Genomic DNA, 13,804 nt, shown 5'->3' with positions numbered 1-13,804 from the left:
CTGAACTATAAAGGGCTATCACAGATTTGGACCGTGGTACTTAGCAGAATAGGGAAGCGGGTGGCGCTGTGGGTTAAAGCACAGAGCCTAGGACTTGCAGATCAGAAGGTCGGCGGTTCGAATCCCCACGACAGGGTGAGCTCCCATTGCTCGGTCCCTGCTCCTGCCCACCTAGCAGTTCGAAAGCACGTCAAAAGTGCAAGTAGATAAATAGATACCGCTCCAGTGGGAAAGTAAACAGCGTTTCCATGCACTGCTCTGGTTCGCCAGAAGAGGCTTAGTCATGCTGGACACATGACTCGGAAGCTGTACACCGGCTCCCAGAGTTGGTCACGACTGGACCTAATGGTCAGGGGTCCCTTTACCTTTACCTTTACTTAGCAGAATGTTTCCTCCTGTATGTTTTCCCCAGTATCTTAAGGTCATCTATGAAAGCCTCCTCAGTCTGAAGCCCAGGAAGCAACCATATGCCAGAAGGTGGCTGAATCATTGGATTTGGCTCCTTGGATAGGTCATGTCCAGGTCTTCTTCATGGCTTCTCTTTTCTTCTGCTGGAGGAAGTCCATTACAGCTGTTGGTTTGGTCTTGGATACAGAAGCCTTGTAAGGGGCAGCAAGACCTTTTGGGGCATTAACTCAGTCAAACCATGGCTTGGAGTGGTGCTGTTGATGCACTGAAGGGTGCACTGTTATTCCAGGTTACTGCAGGTGCTGGTGGAGCTCAGCATTATAGTTCTCCAGGTGAAGCACTATGAATTTCCCCAAAGAATCCTGGGATAGGTCATTTGTTAAGTGTGCTGAGAGTTGTTAGAAGAGCCCTAGTCCCTTCCCAGAGAACTCTATCAGGTCCTATTCTTATTATTTTAATCAGTTATTGCCAAGTTAGTATACTTTCATCATGTCCGTGCTTTTATTTAAAAAGGTATTTCCAGTTCATTTTATTGGGGGGGGGGGGTCTGATTCTGGTCCTAGATTAACACATTTACAAAGGGATATACTGGTTTCCTGGAAAGTCAATTTTGGGAACAATCATAATGACGTCCTTCTGTGCGCAGTCTTGATATGACAAGCTGGCATATTTCTAAACATCTATGTGACCATTTTAAATAGGATGTAAGTATACTGAGCAAAAAAAAATTGCATGAGGCATCTTCAACAGCCGTGATGTCAAAAAATCCCAGCACCAGATTTCTTACTGACTCTGAGACAAGTTATATAACTTTTGTTGCTAATGTTAGAACTGGTGGACTGTGGGATTATTTCACACACACACACACACACACACACACACACACACACACACACACACAACCCCTAGTGGTTTCTTGCTTTATATAAACACTAATCCCTGTTGGCACAGCTCCATTTAAAACCAGATTGTGAGCAAACACAACTCATCTTGAACGCGAAGTGCAGGGCTTTACGTGACATCTCTGACTTGCAATAGACTGCAAACAATGGCTGCAGTCTGAATAATGTGTTTGATCCGTTTCTTTGAAACACCATTTAGTGGAAGGAGGAGGGGATCTCCCAACACATAAAGACCACTTAGAAGTGCTCTCCACCTTTTTACTTTTTTCAAATGTGAAACTAGTAGTTCAGCCTTTTCCTTTGCTTAATTATTTTTAGTACCGTACTTCTGTATGCCGATGTTTTAAATCACCGAAACGATATCCAAATGCTTCATCCTCGGAGCAAACTCACTAAAATAAATGGATCAAAATAGCTAAATCTATGGGTTCAATAGGTCTACTGTGAATACAACTCAATTTGGGTCTTATTCCAGCCCACAAGTTAAGTGTGGCCCACCAGTCTCCTTCCAGGTCATACTCCTCACCAGCTGTACTCCACACCCTCAAGCGCATTTGCCTGGTTGGAATATTTCCTTGAACTTTGATCATTCTTCTTGCTTAAGTGGGTTGAAACCTTTGGCTTTTGCAGAGCTGGAATGGAGCCTACTGTACAAAGGTAAAAGTTGTGTTTGCTGCTCCCCTCCCCTCTGCCTCTGATCCCTACCTAGAACTGGCACTCAGTCCCTGGGAGGTTCCCTACACAGGAATGTGGCCTGTGTTCTGAAAAGGGTCCTTTGCAACAGTGTTATGCTTTGCCTCTCCCTTGTATCAATAAGGAGGAAGACTGGTCTACAGTGGTACCTCGGGTTACATACGCTTCAGGTTACAGACTCCGCTAACCCAGAAATATTACCTCAGGTTAAGAGCTTTGCTTCAGGATGAGAACAGAAATCGTGCTCCAGCGGCGTGGTGGCAGCAGGAGGCCCCATTAGCTAAAGTGGTGCTTCAGGTTAAGAACAGTTTCAGGTTAAGAATGGACCTCCGGAACAAATTACGTACTTAACCCGAGGTACCACTTTATTAATATTTTTAGTAATGAACAAGCACACTAATGCCTTGGAACTTGTACTGAATTTTTATTCCTCTCTACAGAAACTGGAAATAGCGTTTCTGACTTTTGTAAAATGTAGAAGAGGCAAAACAAGACACAAGGTTTCCCTTCTTACAGGGAGACATGACTGAGAAATGAATGCCACACTAGGACCTTGGAAATATGAATTCACAGATACTAGCTAGCTGACCAGTCAAATACCTCCTGCCATCCACTGTGTAAATTTCAATTCAGAAGCATCATACCACTGTTGTTGGCATCTGTCTTGGGAGACAATGAAGTGTGCCTCCAGGGGTGAAATCAAACCACTGGGGAATCCCAGTACCTGCTGCAGCTGCAGAGACCAGTAGCTCATAACTGCTGCCTCTCGCATTGTTTTTGCTGCATTAGCAGCACCCAAGTGACCTCTCCAGAGCACAAGCCTGGATTGTGTGCATGGAAGTCCTGGGATGCCCAGACAACAAGACCTCCCTCTTGGCCTCACTGATGTGGTCCAAAGGACAGCAGAGCAATACGTCTGGTACCAGCTTGGTTGCAAGAGTTGCCAGAAGGAGGCTTACAAAACACCATCCAACTGTCATAGCAGGGCCGTCTGTAGCATATGCACCGCCGGGGTGCAGAGATCCGCCCAGCGCCCCCAAATTTAGTTAATTCCGCGTGCACAGGGCCGTTGAGAATGACAAGCGCCATCATTGAGTCTGATAAGTGCCACCTTGTGAATGACAAGCATCGCCGCTAGTGCGGCGCGTCTTTGGTAAATGAGAGCACAAAGTCGAAAGTCCTATAGTGAAACAGTAGGTATACATTTTGGTAGTAAAGGTAAAGGTAAAGGGACCCCTGACCACTAGGTCCAGTCGTGACCGACTCTGAGGTTGCGCGCTCATCTCGCTCTATAGGCTGAGGGAGCCAGCGTTTGTCCGCAGACAGCTTCTGGGTCATGTGGCCAGCATGACCAAGCCGCTTCTGGTGAACCAGAGCAGCACATGGAAACGCCGTTTACCTTCCCGCCAGAGCGGTCCCTATTTATCTACTTGCACTTTGACGTGCTTTCGAACTGCTAGGTTGGCAGGAGCAGGGACCGAGCAACGGGAGCTCACCCTGTCACGGGGATTCGAACCGCCGAACCGCCAACCTTCTGATGGCAAGTCCTAGGCTTTGTGGTTTAACCCACAGTGCCACCCGCGTCTTGTTCATTTTGGTAGTACCTAGGTATATATGTATTTTGTTTTTCTAGCTTGATCAAAATTATTTCTTATTTCATAACAGGTAGATAGTTAAGAGCTTAGGTGGCTTCAGGGGCGGGCACCTGGCGCCCCCCCAAATTCTGCGCCTGGGTGCCCCGCACCCCTGCATCCCCGGGTAAAGACAGCCCTGTGTCATAGGGACTCCACTTTGGATATGTGTAGGGTTTACTTCTCTTCTCATGAAAGTGTCCCACAAGGTACTGTCATTTCCTCCACTCTAAGTATAAGGCTATTATTACCACTGTCTAAATTTGGGTGGTCACGCGCAAATAGAGCACATGGATACAATCACGCCACACAGCCCCAGGATTGCATTATAGTGACTGGTGGTGAAACACTCTGGTGCTTCAGAGAAGACTTGTCTGCAAACTGTTTGCATCTTCTCCAGTCTTTCCAGGGAGGTATTTCAGGGAGGAAAAGATTGTTTTATTGAGTTTAGTTGCTGTATTTATACATGCAATAAATTATCTTGTGTCATACACAAGACCTCCCCTTGTTACATGTTGGCCCTTGTCCCATAAAACTGTTTACTCCGTAATTTTGTCTAATGGTTTCCATAAAAATGGTTTATAACACACACAAAATCAATAAGTGCAAGAGTAATTTGTGTTCAACAATAAACCATTCTGAGAGCTAATGGATTCAATTGTCTCCTATGCACAAACAATCATATTTCTTCAGATTCTCCCACTCCCCCTGAACTGACTCCTGTATAAATTGCTTGGTAAGCTATAATTTCCACATTTTATATCTTTGGCTGTGTGCTGCAAAAGTGTAGAAATTACTGACATTTAGCCATAGTATTTTGAGTTGCATTAATGAGTTACAGTGATACAAGGGTGATTTGAGGCAAAGGGATAATAAAACCAGTGCTACCTTCAGACAGCACTGAATCTGGGAAATAAATATAGTCAGGTAACATACCTGATCCACTCTCCAAGAGTGGGGGCCGGGTAAGCCCCGCCCCACATAATCAATCACATAACATGACATGGCACGTACGCACACACGCACACACTGAATGGGATTTCCCCTCAACTTTGGGGGGCTCGGCCCCCTCAAATATTTTATTGGGGAGGTGAAGGAATCTCGGCCCCTAGGAGTTGGCTCCTGTGTGTGTGTGTGCACACGTGTGTTTTTAATTTCCCCATAACAGTGAATAGGGTAAGCACTAAATCTTTTCCTGAAGCAAGATTTGTCCCCAAACCAAACTGGGCAACCTCTGAAGCACTTTGAATTGAATCAAGATGTCCCCCCAAAGCACTGGCATCCAAACTAAATCTTGTGATCAGTGCACATGCCTAATATCCACCACATATCCTAGAATTAGCTTCTGAAATACTTCAGCGGATGAATGAATACAAGATCCATTCTGTTAAGCTGGCAGCTGAACCATTTTTATATATCAGACGCATATGCACTTTGATTACTTGCTCAATTTCATTCATGGAGGGGGGAAAGTGCTCTCTCTCATTGCTACTCTCTATAATCAAAATCTCAGTGGATGCCATAATTGATGAAAGGGTTCTCTCTGTCCAGCACTCAAGATGCATGTAACCAGGCTGGACTTATCCCAATAACAGAGATATCGCCCACTGAGGGACATGTGAGTTGTGTACCAGCTAATGGCATGAACAAAGATATTTCTACTGAAAGATTAATCATTTGTTTTAAAAGGCACGCGTCCTGCATAAGACAGAATTTAATTTAATTGGAACTCCTAAAGTACTCATAGTACAAATGCAGTAATTCCATTCCCATGCTTCACATGAGTTTCTGGTTTTCCCTTTCTATGGTTATTGTTTGATGTTAACAAAGTTGGAGAAAGGGAAATTACTTGTCACGGTAACTGCAGTCACATGTCCATTTCCTGAAGTGGGCTTCAATGAGGTCACTTGGAAGTTACCTAGAATGGAACCATTTCGGCAATGCAGACTGCAGATTGAGGGAGCAGCAATCAGGATCAGGTCTGCAGCAAGACAGGAAAATGTTTAACACCCCTCCAGCTCCTGAACCAGAGTCCTATTCTGGATTGGTGTGGTGGGATGCCAAGAAGCAGATAGACAAGAAGAGTTCTTACCAGTAGTTTATTCAATATTCACAGAGACACACACAAAGGACTGCGGTCTCTCTTAGATAATGGCGTTGCCATTATCTATTCTACATCACCCCTGTGTCAGCTAATCTGAGCTTTCTGCCTCTGAGCTCTCTGTTCTACTACCCTCAATGCCCGTCTGGTCCTTCCTGGGAGAGGGAGGGTCAGGGGTGCTTTCTAGAGAAACTGAGCTGTCTCTCTCCTGGTGCTTTCCCTGCCCTCCTGCTCCTCTCCCAGTATTCCCAGCTTTTCCCTACTGCAGCCTCTGAAATATGACCTTCTGCAAACCACTGTTCTAAATCTATACTTTCCTCCTCTTCTTGGGAAAGTGTAGGAAGAGGGGGGGGCAGTCCCCACCATTCCTCCTCAGTGCAGCCCCTGACATCTGTCAAAATCAGAAAACTCTAGCACTTAAGAGGAAAGTTGCAAGACTAATGTGACATATACTTCAACTTGGATTTGTGCCCAAAGTCATTCAGAGAGTTCCATGACTGAACACAGAGCTTAACCTAAATCTACTAAATCTCCACTCCTTTCAGTTGCGTTGTTAGATCTATGTTGATGATGATCTTATTGAATTTATATACCGCCCTATACCTGGAGGTCTCAGGGCGGTTCACAGAAAAGATCAACCTAAAAACCATAATATATATAATCAAAATAAAAACAACAACCCAATAACACCCTCCCCAAAAAAGAGTCACATTTTAAAAGGGCATAGGATCTACTGCTACGATATCCATCAAGAAGGCTGGGAAGAGAACAGGTCAGGGCTGAACCCTGACGAAGAATCATAGTATAGTGGAAATATCCTGCCACTCTGGAACAGCTGTTGCAACTGAGTGAATTTCCACAGGAAACTCAAGAGAACAGCAGACCCCTACAGAAAGTGGTGCTAGAAGTCACCACTGACCAAGCAATCAGTGGTAACTTCAAGGCCCACTTGGATGTGGTTGGATTTCCTTTTTAGCACAGCTTGCTACACTAGAAACATGGGTCACCTGGTGCCACAATGGTCTCAGGTGCATTGTTGATGCCTCCCGCCTGTCAAAAGGGAGCTGTTTGCCAGAGGAAGAACTCTGAGGGAAGAGACTCTGTTTGCCACCAGGGGATTATATGGTGTTGGCAGGGTGCTCCCAACAACCTGCCTTCTATATTCTGCACCAGCTACAGTTTCTGGGTTCCTTAACCAAGGGAACACCCCCCACCCCAGCATGTTGCAGTAATCCAGTCTTGAGGTTGCCAATGCAAAAATCACAATGGCAACATTACAATAAAGCAGTAATATCAAAGGCAGGCCTACCGGATAATCTTCAGACAAAACATTATCCACCTAAAAAGCCTTCTGGGATGAATAAATAAAAAATGTCTTTGATAAACTGGCAGAAGACAACCAGAGAAGGAGTCACTTCTAGCTTGGTTGGGAAAGGGTATCCATAATATGGGTTCAACCACTGAGAAAGCCCTAAAAGATTGTGCTTTACTGCTTATGGGATCAAGTGGGGGACAGGGGGAAAGGGGGCAAACTGTATTTTTCTTCCTGCTGTGAGAGATTGAAACAAGAGAGCAGCTACAGGTAGCAGTTGCTGTCAACCAGCCTAATCAGTACATTTCCATTCTTTGGCAAGCTGTGACTTGCATTTCTCGCTCTAGCAGCCAGAGCTTATTAAAAGGGGACTTGATTGCTGTGGAATCCAAGGAGCCAAAGGCAATGCAGGTAACATTAACTGTTACTGGCTACAGAAAAATACCCAACTAGATCCAGCAATGAGTTTTAGAGAAGATAGAATGTCAGTTGTTTCATTATTTAAAGAATTCTGATCCAGTTCTTCAACCCACAAAGATTGGGGTTAGGGACTGCCTCTATCTTCAGGTGTATTATTTAAAAAAGCAGGACAGAAAAGGAAAATGGATTGGGAAGAAGGAAATAAGCAAACTTAGGTCCAAGTTCTTAGTTACAAGTTTATATTTATTCATTTATTTAAAACCATTTCCATACAACATAAAATAGAAAAATATCTAAAAGCAGTGTAGAGCAAATTGAACCATTAACAGGTTATAAAAAAATGACCTGGGTGGAAAAGCCCAAGTAAAGGGGCATCAAAAGTTGCTCATCTCTCAGCTATGCCTATGTAGTGGGTGTAGGGATTTTTTATTAAATGATAGTGCAGAGATATTGCTCAGAGTATGAAGCTTTTATTATACTTCAATGCAGAGATAAATTGAACAGATGTAAATAGATGTAAGACTTCTTCTAAGTGCATAAAAATACTTTATGGTGGACTCGTGAGTGGATCTGGGTCATGATTTATCAGGACTGAATCAGGTGAGTCCATTTGTGAATTTCAGTTCTGCATATTCCTCCTCCATTGCTAGGTGAGAGTCATTCTGGGGACTTTCTGTGGGCAGCAGCCAGTGGGGATCCTGCTACTAGCATTTCCATCATTTGACGAGTAGAAGGGGGGTGGGGGGAGTTTCTCTGCTGTCACTCAGCAGACAGGAGCTGATGGGAGTCTGGCAGAGGTAGGTAGGGACACACACACTTCCCAACCTGGTGCAAAGAGGGTTTGGGTTGTTCTGCCAAGCGAGCAAAATACTAATGAGAGTTGTGCATGGCAGAGCATGGCCTAGAAGGGGACTGCAGATGCTTCACTCCAATCAGAAGGGATGCATCCCATTTCACCATTTGAGGCAAAATGGGAAGCTGTCAAGTACTGGAGTTCCTCTCTCCCTTCTGGTAGCTCAGCGATAAGAATTAATGAGCATTTGGTAGATTTATAGTCCTTTTATTACAGCATTATGTTGCAAGCACAAACAGGCAGCCATCCGCAAGGATATCAGTTGCCTACTGTGACTCCTCCCCACTTCCACAGTAAGAAGCACACCAATGGGAAGTCTCCCCGTGTCTCCTTTGTTCTATGACATGCTCAGACCTCCGAGTTCGGGGGGAGGGAGGTGCTTCTCCCGCACTCTTGAGTGATGTATCGCCCAGCTGCTCCCTCCCTTCTGGTTGCTTAGCTACTATTTTATAGCTGGGTAGCTCCTCTCTCAACTGAGCAGCTTATGTCTGCCTGTCTCTCTGCTTCTGGAAACATGGGAAGCAGGGCAGGCTGGGGGCGCAAATATTCCACTTCCTCTTCTGTTAGGAGCTGATCTCTCTGTGATTGCATTTCCCAGTCTTCTGATCCAGACCAGCCCCTGACTGAAGTGCTGCTGTGCCCTGCCACTTGTGCCTCTCCCACCACAACCTACCTGCTCCTGCAACCACCACATGCCCTGCCGCATCCACCACAGAATCTCATGTGATTTCAGGCCCCAAACTGGTGCTGCTGGTGGAGGCAGCAGGGCAGACAGGGCACTCAGCTGGGGGGGGGCGCACATTTCTGCCGCCTGAAGCAGCAGTTTTCCTGTCTAATGACTGGGCCGTGATTCCAATGTTCTAATGGCATCTTGCCTGCCACAGAACCAGCTGCCTGGCAGGTAAAATGACACCAGAAGCATTATAAAAGAATGGTGAAATCCTCAGAAGAGAGGAGCCTTTAAAGGTCACTGTTCACTTTTCATTCATGTCTGACTGTTTAAGATTACTGAATTTCAATTTCAACTGAATACTAATATAGAATAATAATAATAATAATAATAATAATAATAATAATAATAATAATAATTTAGTGGTGATGCAGTTCACTGGAAAAATGAGTTCCGCATGATGTTATCTAATATTGCACAGTCTTTCACTTTGTCCAGACATTTGAAATGCTTTTAGAGATATTTGAGGCACATGCAATGTACACAATCAGACTCTTTCAAAACGTATAATTGGTTAATGCTTGTGCTCACATGGAAAAGCAGTATTAACATCATACCCAAATATGACTGAATGTTCTGATAAGAGGACAAAGGGTGACTTTTTGCAAGGAATCTTTAGGTTTCTTGTTTGAAAAGAGACTAAAGAGCTGCACAACATGTAACAATGTCCCAACTTTGCACTGAAAAACAGCTCAATCAGAAAAGTAATAGCCAGAAGGGGTGCTAGAATTGGGGGGGGGGGGTAGAATCATAGAATTGTGGTTGGAAGGGACTACTGTGGTCATTTAATCCAACCCCCTGCAATGCAGGAATCTTTTGGCCAACATGGGGCTCAAACCCATGACCTTGAGATTGAGAGTCTCATGCTCTACCGACTGAGCTATGTAGTTTACTAAAAATGGCCTCTCTTACAGCTGCTTCCTCTGCCTCGGAACACTTTCCAGTGATGTGTTTCTTGGTGTGTGTTTTTACATTAGGTAAAGGTAAGGGGACCCTTGACCATTAGGTTCAGTCGTGACCGACTCTGGGGTTGCGGCGCTCATCTCGTTTTATTGGCCGAGGGAGCCGGCGTACAGCTTCCGGGTCATGTGGCCAGCATGACTAAGCTGCTTCTGGCAAACCAGAGCAGCACACGGAAACGCCGTTTACCTTCCTGCCAGAGCGGTACCTATTTATCTACTTGCACTTTGATGTGCTTTCGAACTGCTAGGTTGGCAGGAGCAGGGACCGAGCAACGGGAGCTCACCCCGTCACGGGGATTCGAACCATTGACCTTCTGATTGGCAAGCCCTAGGCTCTGTGGTTTAACCCACAGCACCACCTGCATCCCGCTTTTACATTAGGTACATAATAATAATAATAATAATAATAATAATAATAATAATGTATTATTTATACCCCACCCATCTGGCTGGGTTTCCCCAGCCACTCTGGGCGGCTTCCAAAAGAATATTAAAATACTCTGGTACATCAAACATTAAAAGCTTCCCTAAACAGGGCTGCCTTCAGATGTCTTCTAAAAGTCTGGTAGTTGTTGTTCTCTTTGACATCTGGTGGGAGGGCGTTCCACAGGGAGGGTGCCACTACCGAGAAGGCCCTCTGCCTGGTTCCCTGTAACTTGGCTTCTCGCAGTGAGGGAACCGCCAGAAGGCCCTCGGTGCTGGACCTCAGTGTCCGGGTAGAACGATGGAGGTGGAGACGCTCCTTCAGGTATACTGGACCGAGGCCGTTTAGGGCTTTAAAGGTCAGCACCAACACTTTGAATTGTGCTCGGAAACGTACTGGGAGCCAATGTAGGTCTTTCAAGACCGGTGTTATATGGTCTCGGCGGCCGCTCCCAGTCACCAGTCTGGCTGCTGCATTCTGGATTAGTTGTAGTTTCCGGGTCACCTTCAAAGGTAGCCCCACGTAGAGCGCATTGCAGTAGTCCAAGCGGGAGATAACCAGAGCATGCACCACTCTGGCGAGGCAGTCCGCAGGCAGATAGGGTCTCAGCCTACGTACCAGATGGAGCTGGTACACAGCTGCCCTGGACACGGATTTAACCTGTGCCTCCATGGACAGCTGTGAGTCCAAAATGACTCCCAGGCTGCACACTTGGTCCTTCAGGGGCACGGTTACCCCATTCAGGACCAGGGAATCCCCCACACCTGCCCGCCTCCTGTCCCCCAGAAACAGTACTTCTGTCTTGTCAGGATTCAATCTCAATCTGTTTGCCGCCATCCATCCTCCAACCGCCTCCAGACACTGACACAGGACTGTCACCGCCTTCACTGGTTCTGATTTGAAAGAAAGGTAGAGCTGGGTATCATCTGCATACTGATGAACACCCAGCCCAAACCCCCTGATGATCTCTCCCAGCGGCTGCATGTAGATGTTGAAAAGCATGGGGGAGAGGACAGAACCCTGAGGCACCCCAAAAGTGAGAGCCCAGGGGTCTGAACACTCATCCCCCACCACCACTTTCTGAACACGGCCCAGGAGGAAGGAGCGGAACCACTGTATGACAGTGCCCCCAGCTCCCAGCCCTCAAGACGGTCCAGAAGGATGTTATGGTCGATGGTATCAAACGCCGCTGAGAGATCCAGAAGAACTAGGAAACAGCTCTCACCTTTGTCCCTAGCCCGCCGGAGATCATCAACCAGTGCGACCAAGGCAGTTTCAGTCCCGTGATGAGGCCTGAATCCCGATTGGAAGGGATCCAAATGGTCCGCTTCTTCCAGGCGTGCCTGGAGTTGTTCAGCAACCACTCGCTCAATCACCTTGCCCAAGAATGGAAGATTTGAGACTGGGCGATAGTTGGCCATCGTGGCCGCATCTAAAGATGGTTTTTTAAGAAGCGGTTTAATAACCGCCTCTTTCAGCGGGTCTGGGAAGGCTCCCTCACGGAGGGAAGCATTCACCACCCCACGAAGCCCATCGCCCAGCCCTTCCTGGCTAGCTTTTATAAGCCAGGATGGGCAAGGATCAAGGAGACAGGTGGTTGGTTTCACTCGTCCAAGCAGCCTGTCCACATCCTCGGAGGTAAAAAGTACATCAAATTATGCTCCTAAAACACAAAATGAGTCCTGGAAGCAAATTGGCATCTGGCACTTATAAAGCGCAATGCCTTGCAACAAGGCAATCTAGATATAACTAAGGCATGTGTCACCATGGGCCATAGCCGGCATCATCCAACAGATGTAGTTGGTGCACTAGTCTATAAGGTGGGCAAAGGTACACCTAGCTGCAGCCACCACCTGAGCATCCAGGTGCAAACCTGAGACCATAAACCCTATCAGACTGATTTATTTCCCTCTCCTGGCTTCACATTCTGTACCATATGAACACTTCTTTAACTTCATCTCTGAGGTTCTACATGTCCTGTGGTCCCATCGAGGCAGAAATTTGCAGCAGAAGCCCCCCAGTAGGATGAGACAGAGCCCCAAACAAAGGAAGGCTTGGCTTACCACATTTTAACTTCTTCCTATCTAAAGGGGGACATAAGACCATTCAAAGCACCATCTAAACTAAAGAGCCCCTCCCAAGCCCATTTGAAGTACTGGTAAGTTTAGATTGGCCACTTATGGATCCCCAAACAAGAGGTACATAGTTATGCCAAAACTTGATTATACTGGTTTAAATGTAGAGATGCACATTAAAAAAAACATCACCATCATTTAGATAGATTTACAATACAGTGGTACCTCGGGTTAAGAACTTAATTCTTTTCGGAGGTCTGTTCTTAACCTGAAACTGTTCTTAACCTGAAGCACCACTTTAGCTAATGGGGCCTCCTGCTGCCGCTGTGCCACCGCTGCACGATTTCTGTTCTCATCCTGAAGCAAAGTTCTTAACCTGAGGTAATATTTCTGGGTTAGCAGAGTCTGTAAGGTGAAGTGTCTGTAACCTGAAGCGTATGTAACCCGAGATACCACTGTACTGTACACCTTGCCATCGTGGGAGAGCCTGTGATCAGGCGATCTGTGTGCCTTAAGGAAGAGGAAGGGGTCCTGGATAGAGGAGGAAGGGAGAAGCTCACTATGCAAGGCCTGTGTGGTTTGGACATGAAGTGGGGCTGTGCTGCCTACCGGCTTGCGAATGCTGCATGAGCTGAAGCATAAAGGGTTGCTGCTAATAGAAAAAGCAGGGTTGGTGAGAGGGACGGTGGCAGGAGGATTTCCAAAAAAAGGCAGAGCCGTCTGGGATCCGGGGAGCTTTGAAGAGCCCGGATTGAAGAGTCCTACGGAAACCCGACTGCGAGGCGCAGGCTTTCAGGAGAGACGTTATGAAAAGCCCGGGTTCCCAAATTTGGTCCTGCTCCTGCCTCTTGGTTCCATCCCCAGTGCCCACTACTCTCTAAAAAACCTTATTCAGAATCGCGGTTTGTACTAGGGAAGGACCACAACAAAATTTGAAACAGTAACAACGAATTGCCCGTTTCTTCAAAATCCAATTAAAACTAGTTTTAAACAAAGTGGATGAACTTGACCCCGTGGTAGCCAGCCGCTTTTCGAAGGCCGATAGTACACCTTCTAGGTAATCCCACTGCACCCCTCCTGGCGGCGCTACTGCCCACTTTGGGCACCACTGGCAACTGGTTATAAAGCAGTTCCATGAGCTCAGCATGGAATTGTATACAATACAGTGGTACCTCGGGTTACATACGCTTCAGGTTACAGACTCCGCTAACCCAGAAATATTACCTCGGGTTAAGAACTTTGTTTCAGGATGAGAACAGAAATTGTGCTCTGGCGGTGCGGCGGCAGCGGGAG

The sequence above is a fragment of the Podarcis liolepis genome, assembly GCF_965112155.1.
Source record: "Podarcis liolepis genome assembly, chromosome: 5".
NCBI classification, from domain to species: domain Eukaryota; kingdom Metazoa; phylum Chordata; class Lepidosauria; order Squamata; family Lacertidae; genus Podarcis; species Podarcis liolepis.
The sequence above is the reverse complement of the archived record's forward strand: the minus strand, read 5'-3'. Positions refer to the sequence as shown.